This window comes from Carlito syrichta, unplaced genomic scaffold (genome assembly GCF_000164805.1).
Source record: "Carlito syrichta isolate Samal-C Ts95f unplaced genomic scaffold, Tarsius_syrichta-2.0.1 Scaffold129309, whole genome shotgun sequence".
In the NCBI taxonomy this organism is placed as follows: Eukaryota; Metazoa; Chordata; class Mammalia; order Primates; family Tarsiidae; genus Carlito; species Carlito syrichta.
In genome coordinates this window covers 120,071-131,739 of record NW_007073405.1, presented here as the reverse complement: position 1 = coordinate 131,739, position 11,669 = coordinate 120,071, and positions in this window count along the sequence as shown.

The following is an 11,669-nucleotide window of genomic DNA, read 5'->3' as shown; positions in this document are numbered from 1 at the left end:
TGCCCATGCGGGTCTTGAACCCGCGGGCTCGGGCAATCCACTCACCTCAGCCTCCCAAAGGCGAGGGATTACAGGCTGAGCCTCCGAGCCCAGCTGGGAGATGCTCTTTTAAATGGACCAGTGAACTAATAGAGTGAGAACTCACTCATTACCACCAGAATGGCACCAAGTCATTCATGAGGGATCCACCTCCATGACCCAAACTCCTACGACTTGGTTTCATCTCCAACAATGGAAGTGTTTAAATTACATTTCAACATGAGATTTGGAGGGGAAAAATATCCAAACCCTACCATTTCCCCAAGGAAAAAGGAGAGAGCTGTAATAGTAGAGATCTTGCATGGGAGTGTGAGAAATTCACTGCATAGTTATGCTAAAATGTACTACTCATGATGTACAAAATAGGGATAATGCACATGCTGCATTTGATATATGCAAATCATTTCCTCTTGGTGATCAATCTGAATAATTATTCAGGTTCCCCCAAACAAATGATGTTTCTTCCTTTCCTACACCCACACTCATCACTTGGGGTAAAAAATGGAAGGGGTAGATGCCCTTGCAAGGGATGCAAAGGTTTTGCTGAGAGGAAAAATGTGGCAGGAAAACAACAACAGCAAAAACACACAACTACAGTTGATCCGAACAATGCAAGGATTTGGGGGTCAACTCCATGCAGTAAAAAAAAAAAAAAAAATCCATGTATAATAGATTTTTAAAATTGACTCCTCCCTTATAGCGTAACATAAACATAAACAGTCGATTAACACTTATTTTGTATGTTACATACATATTGTGTACTGTATTCTTACAGTAAAGTAAGCTAAAGAAAAAAACTATTACCAAAAACTATAAATATATTTTCCGTTCATTAAGTGGAAATAGATCATCATAAAGGTCTTCATCTTTGTCATCTTTATGTTGAGTAGGCTGATGAAGAGGAGAAAGAGTAGGTCTTGCCATCTCAGGTGTGCACCTGTGCAGTACAAACTTGTTCAAGGGTCAACTATATATCAGATGGTAGCAAAGTCCTTCCTACTGAAATGAGGAACATTTTTGTGTAAACAGCAAGACATCTTGATGGGCCATATTGATGTAAGCAGGTAAGTACCCAGGCATGACCTCGTTAGGCAGGGTACACCAGAGAGAGCTACATTGCTCTGTCGTGTAAAGTGGGACACATGGTAAAGTTTCAATAAGTCACCATGATGGATGAGGCGCCCTGTCGAAGAGGGGAAATGAAAGAAAACACTGTAGGGAAGGTTGAAACCAGGATAAAGGTCTTTGGGTCTCGGGGAGAGAAATCTTCTAGGTAGGAACTCACTCTAGAACAGGGCTGTCTATTTAAAGTAATCAGTTGCACTTAGCTGTGATATCATCTGTAGCCTCACCTGGCCACCAAAATGGTCAATAAAAATCTTTCTAAGTACAAGGGGCTTTTGTGAATGGTGTTTTGAAGGAAAAGCAAAACAAAACCAAAAAGAGTATGGGTTGATAGTGGAATAAAGTGAAATGAATAGTCACAAAATATGGGGAAATTATGAACAAAACTGGCTGGACTTGGTGGCACAGCCTGTAATCTAAGCACCTTGGGAAGCCAAGGCAAATGGATTGCTTGAGCCCGCGGGTTCAAGACCAGCCTGGACAACTTGGTGAGACCTCGTCTCTACAATAAATAAAAAAATTAGCTGGGCGTGGTGGCACACACCTGTAGTTCCAGCTACTTGGAAGGCTGTGGCAGAAGGATCGCCAGAGCCCAGCAGGTCGACGCTGGGGTGGCCATGACTGCCACCTCACTCCAGCCTGTGTGATGGAGTGAGACTCCAACTGAAAAAAAAAAAAAAGAAAGAAAGAATAAAGCTGAAATAAAACATGGGAGCAGATAGAGATGAGAAGAAGCAAAAGCCCTTGCAATTTCTTAGGCCTATGGCAGGTGGAGAAATGGAGAAATTGGGAATAGGGTTTCCTTGTCACGTGAGAGTGGAGCTCCAGCCATTTCTCTTGAAGATTACAGCAAAAGGTGATCCCACAGGACTGGCAGAGATGAGAACTTCTAGGTGACTGACATTGAAATGAGGCTTAAATGCCATCACATGCCACATAATGGCATAATAGAGTTTCTTTTCCCAGAGTAATAATAATGCACTTGAGAAAAGACTTTTACATGAGTAAAGAGAACATTATTTCTGAATATTTAATGCAAAATTGCCATAGAATAAAATGATCATTAAAAATGTAAATGCTATTTACATGTGCTTATTACTTCAATGACTCATCTTGTATATAATACGATCTCTGTGCCCTAATTTGTCACTTGGTCATGGGCTCCACAAATCAAAATCTGGGACAGCTCTCACAAAGAAGCAAGTTGATGAAATGTGCGTGCGCGCGCGCGCACACACACACACACACACACACACACACACACACAAAATCTCCTTTCACTGGTAACAGTAGGTTTCTGCATATGGCCTTGTTGCTCTTGACCAAGGGAGGAAGATGGAAATAAGCACCCTACAAAGATTTGATGTAATGCCATGTGTAAGTCCATTTGGATCAAAGATAAATCCAAATATCCAGTGTCAAGTAGAGAAGAGTGGTTGCCATAGCCTCCTTTAATGTAGCATTAAGCACAAGATTAAGAAATTACCCTTTGTTCATTACAAAAGAGCCAATTTACTACTTCCTCATAAGGGCTGTTTAGGTGGTATTTATTATTTTAAAAAGAAAATAACGCGAAGCTGGCAAGAACTGCCTCCCTTGTGCTGATGCTTGTTAGTGTGCATTTTTTTTCACGTTCATCAAAGGGACCAAGTCCTGCTACTCAAATTGCAGTCTATGGTCAGGCAGCACTTGCACCACCAGAACTTGTTAGAAATGCAGAATCTCAGGCCCCATCCTGAGCCACTGAATCAGAATTTGCATTTGAATAGAGCTCCAGGTGAAACCACATCTGTGGTGGTTTTATAAATTTCAACTTGGCAAGCTGGAACTACATTTCTCAGGGTCTTCTCCCTGTAGGGCCTTAGATTTAAATTAGCTGAAAGAGAAATTTGCATGAGATTTACAAGGCAGAAGTGAGGCAGCACCCCTTGCTCTCTGATGGTCTCCATGCCTGCAGTGAGACATACAAATGCATTCCCCTGGCTTCCAGCGTTACTTGGTTCTCTTCCATTCCACGTCCAGCTCTTCTTTTCTGTCTCATCCCTTCTCAGTTCACCTCCAAACACAGACAACAGCATTTTACAGACTTCTCCACTGTCATCCCTTCTTCCCACTGACTTCTGAGATTTCCTTGAAAGCTCTAACTGGTCCCCCACCAATGGACAGTGCATGCCAAAACTTCGGGAAGGTTCATTAGCGACTATTCCCTGATTCTCCAACTCTTCTTCCCAGCCTGTCCCACAGTTATCATAGGTTTAATGCCTGTAAGAAACCCCTTATGCCGGGCTCGGTGGCTCAGCCTGTAATCCCGTGCCTTTGGGAGGCTGAGGTGAGTGGATTGCCTGAGTCCATGGATTCGAGACCCGCCTGGGCAGGTGAGACCTCATCTCTACAATAAATAAATAAATAAAAAATAGCCGGGTGTGGCAGCGTGCACTTGTAGTTCCAGCTATTTGGAAGGCTGAGGCGGAAGGATCACCAGAGCCCAGCAGGTCGAGACTGCGGTAGCCAGGAGCGGCCACTGCACTCCAGTCTGGGAGACTGGAGTGAGACTCCAACTCAAAAAAAAAAAAGAAACCCCTTACTCCATATTACTCATGGTTGTTTTGCTTTCTTGGTGGAATCTTACCAAACATTAAAGTTTGGAAACACTGGTCTAGGCTATACACATGCCTAACAAGAAATGTTACTAGTTAAAGATTTTTAGCAAGGCTACTAGCCTCATCCCTTTAGAGGGTTTATTTTGAAGGAAGCGGGTGCTTTTCTCTTTTCTTTCTTTCATTTTTTTTTTTGAGTTGTAGTCTCACTCTGTCACCCAGGCTGAAGTGCAGTGGCAAAGCTCAAGGCCACCCCAGTGTCGACCTACTGGGCTCTGGCGATCCTTCCACCTCAGCCTTTCAAGTAGCCGGAACTACAGGCGTGTGCTACCATGCCAGAATAAGTTTTGATTTATTGTAGAGATGAGGTCTCACCAAGTTGCTCAGTCTGGTCTTGAACCCATGAGCTCATGCAATCCACTTGCCTCAGCCTCCCAAAGTGCTGAGATTACAGGCTGAGCCACTGAGCCCAACCAGGTGCTTTTCAAACACTGTTGTAGGAGATTTAGAGGCCTCTGATAATTTTTGGTGAGTGGCCCTTGTTTATAGTATTAACTAGTAAAGCAAAGATCATATAACCTGGGAAGTTTAGTAAAGTCCCTTCAACTCGGTTGGATGTTTTAGCTCAGAAAAAGTAGATGGTAAAGGTGATTTATTCTCACTTTGGATACCTCCTTATTCTGATCCCTGAAAGTTTTCCTGGTCCATTATCAAGTAGTCAGTTGTGAGCTCTTTGAGTTCTGTGTTGATCGGGTCTCTTTCATTTGCAAGTAATAGACACCAACTCAAAATCAGCCTTAGACGGTTCAAACTATTGCTTTGTGTCTGTTCTCTCTTAACTGGAAAGTTGGTTTTGTTTTGCTTTTGTTTTTCTTGTTGCAGGGAGGAAGCAACAGAATTTCAGGCATGAATGATCCAGGGACATAGGTGATGTCACGGGGACCAGTTTTCTTCCCATCCTTCTGCTTTGTATCTTTTCTTGTCGGTCCCATTTTTGGAAAGATTTATTTCAGTGAGTGCTGGAGATAGCTCATAGCTCTAAGTCCAATGAAACGAAAAAGGAGAACACTTTCTTTCTGGTCACTCAAGCAAAAATTCTAGGATTAGCCCAAAGAAACTGATTAGTTGAGTTGTGTCCCTTGCCTATCTGTGACCCAATCACTTGGCTAGGAGAAATGATGCTCTAATATCCCAGGCTGAGATCACAGGTCTAGGTCCACCCTAGCAACTACAATGGGAATAGTCTCTACCTGAAGTATCCTGCAGCCCTGGGGACTAGCTATAGGCAGGCACAACCAACCAGTACCATCATAATGAAGCAGCTAAGTGGTCACTTCAGGCTCTGACTGTAATACACTTAAAAAGTTTTTTTAAACTAGGCTTCTGGAAAGTCAATATAACAGGACATCATAGTTTATACATTTTAAATGCATTAAATGTTCATTTTTGAAGCCGGGCTCGGTGGCTCAGCCTGTAATCCCTTGCCTTTGGGAGGCCGAGGTGAGTGGATTGCCTGAGCCTGCGGGTTCGAGACCCGCCTGGGCAGGTGAGACCTCATCTCTATAATAAATCAAAAAATTAGCCGGGCATGGTAGCGCGTGCCTGTAATTCCGGCTACTCCGAAGGCTGAGGCGGAAGGATCGCCGGAGCCCAGCAGGTTGAGGCCGCGGTGGCCGGGAGCGGCCACTGCGCTCCAGTCTGGGCGACAGAGTGAGAATCCAACTCAAACAAACACATAAATAAATAAATAAATGTTCATTTTTGAAAATTTAGAAAGTGTAAGAAAACATAAAAAGAATTACAGCAATCTTACCACCGAAAGAAAATCATCGTAATTATGTAGGTGCATAAGCTTTTTCCAAGTAATTTACAAAGCGTGTTTTCTATATCATTACATATACTTCTATTCTGTGCTTTTCAATAGTTGCATAGTTTTCCTTGTACTGCATTGTACTATCCAACCAGTCCTCTGTTGAGAGATGTTTTTATTGTTTCTAAGTTTTGATCACTGTTTAATATCCTTATGTATAAGTCTTTGTGATCATCTATAAAAGTTTGTACAGAATAAATGCCAAGCAGTGAACTTGCTGTGTTAAAAGGCATGAACATTTTTCAAATTTCCAACATATTGCCACGCATCAATACAGGATCAATTTATATTTCTATCAGATACACATTTTGCTGCTTCTTCAACAATGCTTATTAAAAACATATTGTATGCTTGCCAATTTGATAAGCAAAAATGTCATTGGTGTTTTCCTTTGTATTTCTTTGTGAAGTTAAGACACTTGTTCATGTATTTGTGCTTTTATATCTTTTATTGTGAATTACTTCTATAGGTCCTTTGTCTAAATTGAAGTGTTTATTTCTTCGTGATTGGATTGTTAGGAGGATTTGCATACTAAGGTATCCTTTATAATTTATGTTACAAATGTTTTTCCCAGTTTAACATATAATTTTAAGCTATTTTTAAAATTGAAATTCACATTTTTCATTTATTTTTGTGACCCAAACAATCGTTCCATTTATGTAACTTACTTTTAGCAACATTCTTTAAAATGTCTCTTGACGCCACTAAATGAAGAAAAACAGAAGACAAAAATAGAATTCCAAAGTCTCTTCCAGGTATTTTGGTTGTTTCACAGTTCATGATAGATATTAGTTACCCACTGATGGAATTATCCTAATCAAGCTGCTGTCCCTCCCAATCTCCATACCCAAGGAAGCAAAACTTGAGAGTAATTTCTGATATAAAATAATGCTATTTACACTGTATTTCCAATATGAATTTGGGTCTCTTTTCATATGGAATCATTCATTTCTTGTGATATGTGTGTCTATTCTTGTTCCAGAAATACATTGTTTAACAACTATTGCTCAGCAGTACATTTTATTTTCTGTAAATGCCATTTATGTTGTGTTATTTTGGTTGTTCAAACTTTGACTATCTTATCATACATTTTTGGATACACTGTAGAATAATTTTGTCAAGTTCCACACGCCTTTCTGAGATTCTTAGTGAAATTGCTTTAAATACATACGCTGGCTTATAAGTTAAAGTATTTCTTCCCATCCAGTAGAATTTTGTATCCCTTTCTTTTTCCCAAAGAGCATCCTCCCCGCAATTGAATGTGTTTTAAGCCTCATGAAACTGGGACATCCCTTAGTTCATATTTAGAAATCTCAGGCTTGGGGCTGACAGCAGTAAAAAGGCTCCACTTTCTTCTTTCTTGTAGATCCACTGATCTCTTCTAGCACTGCCACAGCTTCCTAGTGAGGTCTGGGTAGCTCTCTGTAAAAGTCTTTCCAGTCAAGTGAGATCTGGCCTTGGAACTCCAGTTCTACCATGAAAGATAGTGACAGGCAGTCCTCCCTTCTATGGTTGCTTCTTTTAAAGGAAAGAAGACAATTTGCAGGCACTCAGCCTCAATTCCCTCCTTAAAGAAAACTGGTCAGAATTCACAGTAGCACAAGGGGTCATTTTCTTCTACCTCAAACCAAATTCTCTTTGAGCAGCAGGAAATGAAGTGGCATACACACTATCAATTACGCCAGCTGTTTACCTAATGAACTCAGCTGCAGAGACAGTCATGCTCAAGACCAAAAGAATATAATAAGCCCGTGGTAACTCTGCAGTAACAAGCACCTTGGCATACTCAAGGTCTGAATTCACACGATTACAGTCTAACTGCCAGGAAGGTGCCATCCCATTATTGGCTTATAAGGCCATGTTATTTATTGGGATAATTATGCTTTTCTACCCCTCAGGGGCTCAGCATCAGAGAAAGTAAGCAACATATTCTTAGTCATTCAGCATGTGAGCAAATTTCAAGTCAGAATTGATCTCTCCAAAATCTATTATACTGCATGAGGGCACCCAACAGGTTTTGGTCCCTACGCCCAAAGATTACAGGGGCTTAAAAGGTATTGTGTGAGTCAGTGGGAAGTTGGTTCTTCTAAGTTCAGTGAAACAAATTTTCTGTTTCGTCAGAACAATTTTGCCTGGAACTCTCACTAACCACCCCCAAATGTTAGCATCTTGCTCCTGAGCACTGAGCTTTTATAATATTGTATATATAAAAATGAAACTTTTACGTATTCAAAATTTGACTATAATTTTGTTATTTGCATCTATTCTCTATTGCACATATGCTAAAGAACCTTAGAAAGAAGTTATCATTGCAGATGAGGAAATGAAGGCTCAGAGTAGCTAAATGGCTTTTTTTGGTAAACACAAGTTAACAATGCTCTTTTCACTAAACATACTTCACTTGTTTACTTATGTGATTCCCTGCCAGGTCCCCAAAACCTTAAAACCGGACATATAGTTAAATCTCCAATGCCTCAGTCTCTTGTGGAGGCCCTCATATATAGTAAGAATGTAATGATCATCATACAGTGAATATTGGGCTAGAAGTCAGTAAATGCTGGGATCCAATCCCAGTCCTAATCATTGTAAGCCTTGTGAACTTGGACCTCCTTCTTTTCTCTGATCTTCATTTTTTTTCATCTCTAAAATGGAGATCATAACACCATATAATGCCAAATCTCTCTTTCTCTTTCTTATGGATTTGTTGTAAGGATTCAGTCAAATTCAGTACAGGAAAAGGGCTTGAAATAAATTATGCAGTATAGATAAAATGAAATCCATCTTCTCAAATACTTGTTCATGGAAATGGACTAGATTAGGAGAGACCATTATACAAGCAACATCGAGACCAGGACTGTTTTTATAATGTCAGAGTTTACTGAGTCTTTCCTATTGAGCTCTTCTTGCTGACCATTCATCTTTAGGCTCTGGACTATTTTGCATGGTGCAGTAGGAAGATCTTTAAACACAGAATCAAAATATTCAAGTTTGATATTAGCTTTGTCAGCAATAAGACACATGGCTTGAATCCTTGGGTTTCAGTTTTTAATTTTATTTTTCACAAAATCATGATGGTAATGAGGTACATGAAGGGAGGGATGGACCAGATTATCTCTAAATAACATTGCAGCTTTATAATTCTATGATGCCCTGTATATGTTTGAAGTTGCATCATTAGGATCGAACTAGAGTTTGGGCAGAGTGGTGTGAATAAGATAGAGGCTCAGAGTTTGAGGTGTTTGTAAAAGCACACAGGATCATGGATAAAGAATGAGAATCTGGAATAACATCTCCCTTCTCCCTCCAAAAGAAAGCATTTTACATATGGCAGTTGCAAGTAAATCCTGCTGCAGGCTTGGGCCATTTCCACTGGGTTTGAAGTGAGTGAGACTCCAAAGCTATCACAAAGCATTTTATAATTGGATGACTTCCTCCCTAATGAGCTGTCGGAGCCTTAGGCAACCAGACCAAGGCTGTCAGGGCCAGAGTTGTTGACTTCTTCAGTGGGAGAAGGATACTCATGGGATGTTGTCACAGTCATCCTACATAACCCTCTGAGACCAGCACAAACCAGAAACCAACGCTGCCTTTGTCCTGTTCTGGCCATTACTTCTGGTTGTTTTCTTCCTAAAAAGGCTCCAATCTCTTCCTCTATTTCCCTAATGAACATTGCCTAGCAGTTGCAATTCTCCTTTACTATTTCTGAAAAATTCATCACTTTTTTGGTGGGCTTTGAACTTTGCTGCTTACTCAGAGGATGGGATCTAAAAATAAAATTGACTTACTTAGCTGTGGGAATAATACAATTTCATAAACATGACTGTCACACTCTCTCTGTTGTATTTCACATAAGTTTCATGTGATTCACATCAATTGCCATATTTTATCTTAAGAAATGGATGCTTTGTGTGAAAAAAAAAGTACCCTTGCAAGGTTTTCGATGGAAAGTTTTCCTACATTAGCCATGTTACTGTATTTCCTTAGGACTGGTTACAGACCCTGCTGAGGCCTGATTCATATTCATGGTAAGAGAAAACAAGCCTCTTAAGACATCCTTGAACTCAAGGATGAGGAAACATGCCTTGAGGAGACATTTCAGCTCCAGAGTACAGCTCAGAGTCACCAAATCTGTGAGAAAGCTGATGATGAAAGACAAAATCATTTTTTAGTCATGGATTTTATAAGCTAAACCCCAGGGATTAGTTCTTGGTGGTGGAAAAATGCGAGAGGCACATTGGCAAACAGTCTGCTGAATAATTTTAATGGCCTTTCCTATGAATAAAATAGTTTTATGACTTTGTACCTTTGCTAAGGACGAGGGTCTAGGAAAAAGTAGCAGTGCAGAAAAAGATAGTTGGCTTTGATTTCAGTGGTGGAAAATATATTTCCAAAATAATCACATTGGGTTATAGGGTGCCACTGGAAAAACTCTTTAAAAAACAAAAAACCTAAACACACCAATCTCTCTCTCTCTCTCTCTCTCTCTCTCTCTCTCTCTCAATCCCATATTGGATTTGGGTCCCACCCTACTCCAGGATAACCTCATCTTAATCAATTACACTTGCGATGACCTTATTTCTAAATAAGGTCACATTCTGAAGTACCAGGGATTAAAATTTCAATATGACTATTGAGGAAACACAAGTCAATCCATAACAAGTATTCATGACTCACTGATGGCTGATCATTTCAGAAATACTTTTCCTCTTAGGTGCCACTCCTCTCTCCACAGATATTTTGGAGTCCCACCATTCCTGGGGCCTCAGAAATACTGTTTGATCAGACACTACCTCTTTTTTCCAGTAACTACAATTTCTCTTTCTACACAACTCTTTCAAATCAGCATTAAAACAAGTTCATCTCTCTCTCACCTCAAGAAACAAATGCCCAAACAGAAGCTTTTCTGGGACCTCACGTCCCACATTAGCTTTGGCCCTGTGCTCTCCTATTTGTTCAATTCACTACAATCTAGTCTCCTCCCTCTTTTCTTGTTTTTACTCTTGTTATGAACAGGGGTGACTTTCTTTTTGCAAGATGCGATGGCTCTACAGGCTTCATCTTGCCTGAATCTTCATCATGGTTTAACACTGTTGACCTCCCCTGACTTCTGGAAGTCCTTACCTGTTTCAGATTCCACAGCTTCACGTGCCCTCACACCATACTGTCTTGGTTTTCTTCCTGCTTTTCTGCCTGCTGTCCCACAGTCTCATTTGCTGGCTCTTCTATCTTTGTCAATCCCTTAAAATGTCAGCATTTCTCAGAAGCCCATCCTCAGTCCTCCAGACTCTCTCCTTCTGTGATCTCCTCTACCTTCAGAGATCCAACAACATGTCTGCTCTATCAAATCTATTTCAAGCCACAAGGGTTCTCCTAAGTTCCAGAACTACAATACCAGTGGACATCATCAGATGGATATCCACAGACAGGTTAAAGTTGATTTGTTCTAAACTGAATAATCACAGTTCAACTAAATCTATTTTTCTATCTGTGCCCATTATCAATAGTACTGTTATTTTACCCTATGTCTCAAACAAGAAATCAAGGATTTTTCTTTACACTTTTTTTTCCCGGCAAACCACATCTACTCATATCTATTCTTTGGATCCTCTCTTGCTTTTGAAATTTTCCAGTCCTGCTCCTGGCAGTGGCTTATTTCAGGCCATTAACACCATTCTTCCAGGTACTTACAGCAGTCTATCAATAGGTCTCCTGTCTTCTGATCTTGTTATACCCAGAGCCATTCTCCACACTGCAGCCAGAGCAACTGCTAGAAGAGATTTTCAGTGGTTCCCATTGCTCTACAATTAAAATGCAAACTCCTTAACACAGAGTCTCTTAGTTAGCCCTGTGCTTGACTTGGTGTCATTACTCAACTTTTTTTTTTTTTGAGTTGGAGTCTCACTTTGTCGCCTAAGCTGGAGTGCAGTGGCATGATCATGGCCACCCCAGCATCGACATGCTGGGCTCTGGCAAGCCTCCCGCCTCAGCCTTCCAAGTAACTGGAACTACAGGCACACACTACCACACCTGGTTAATTT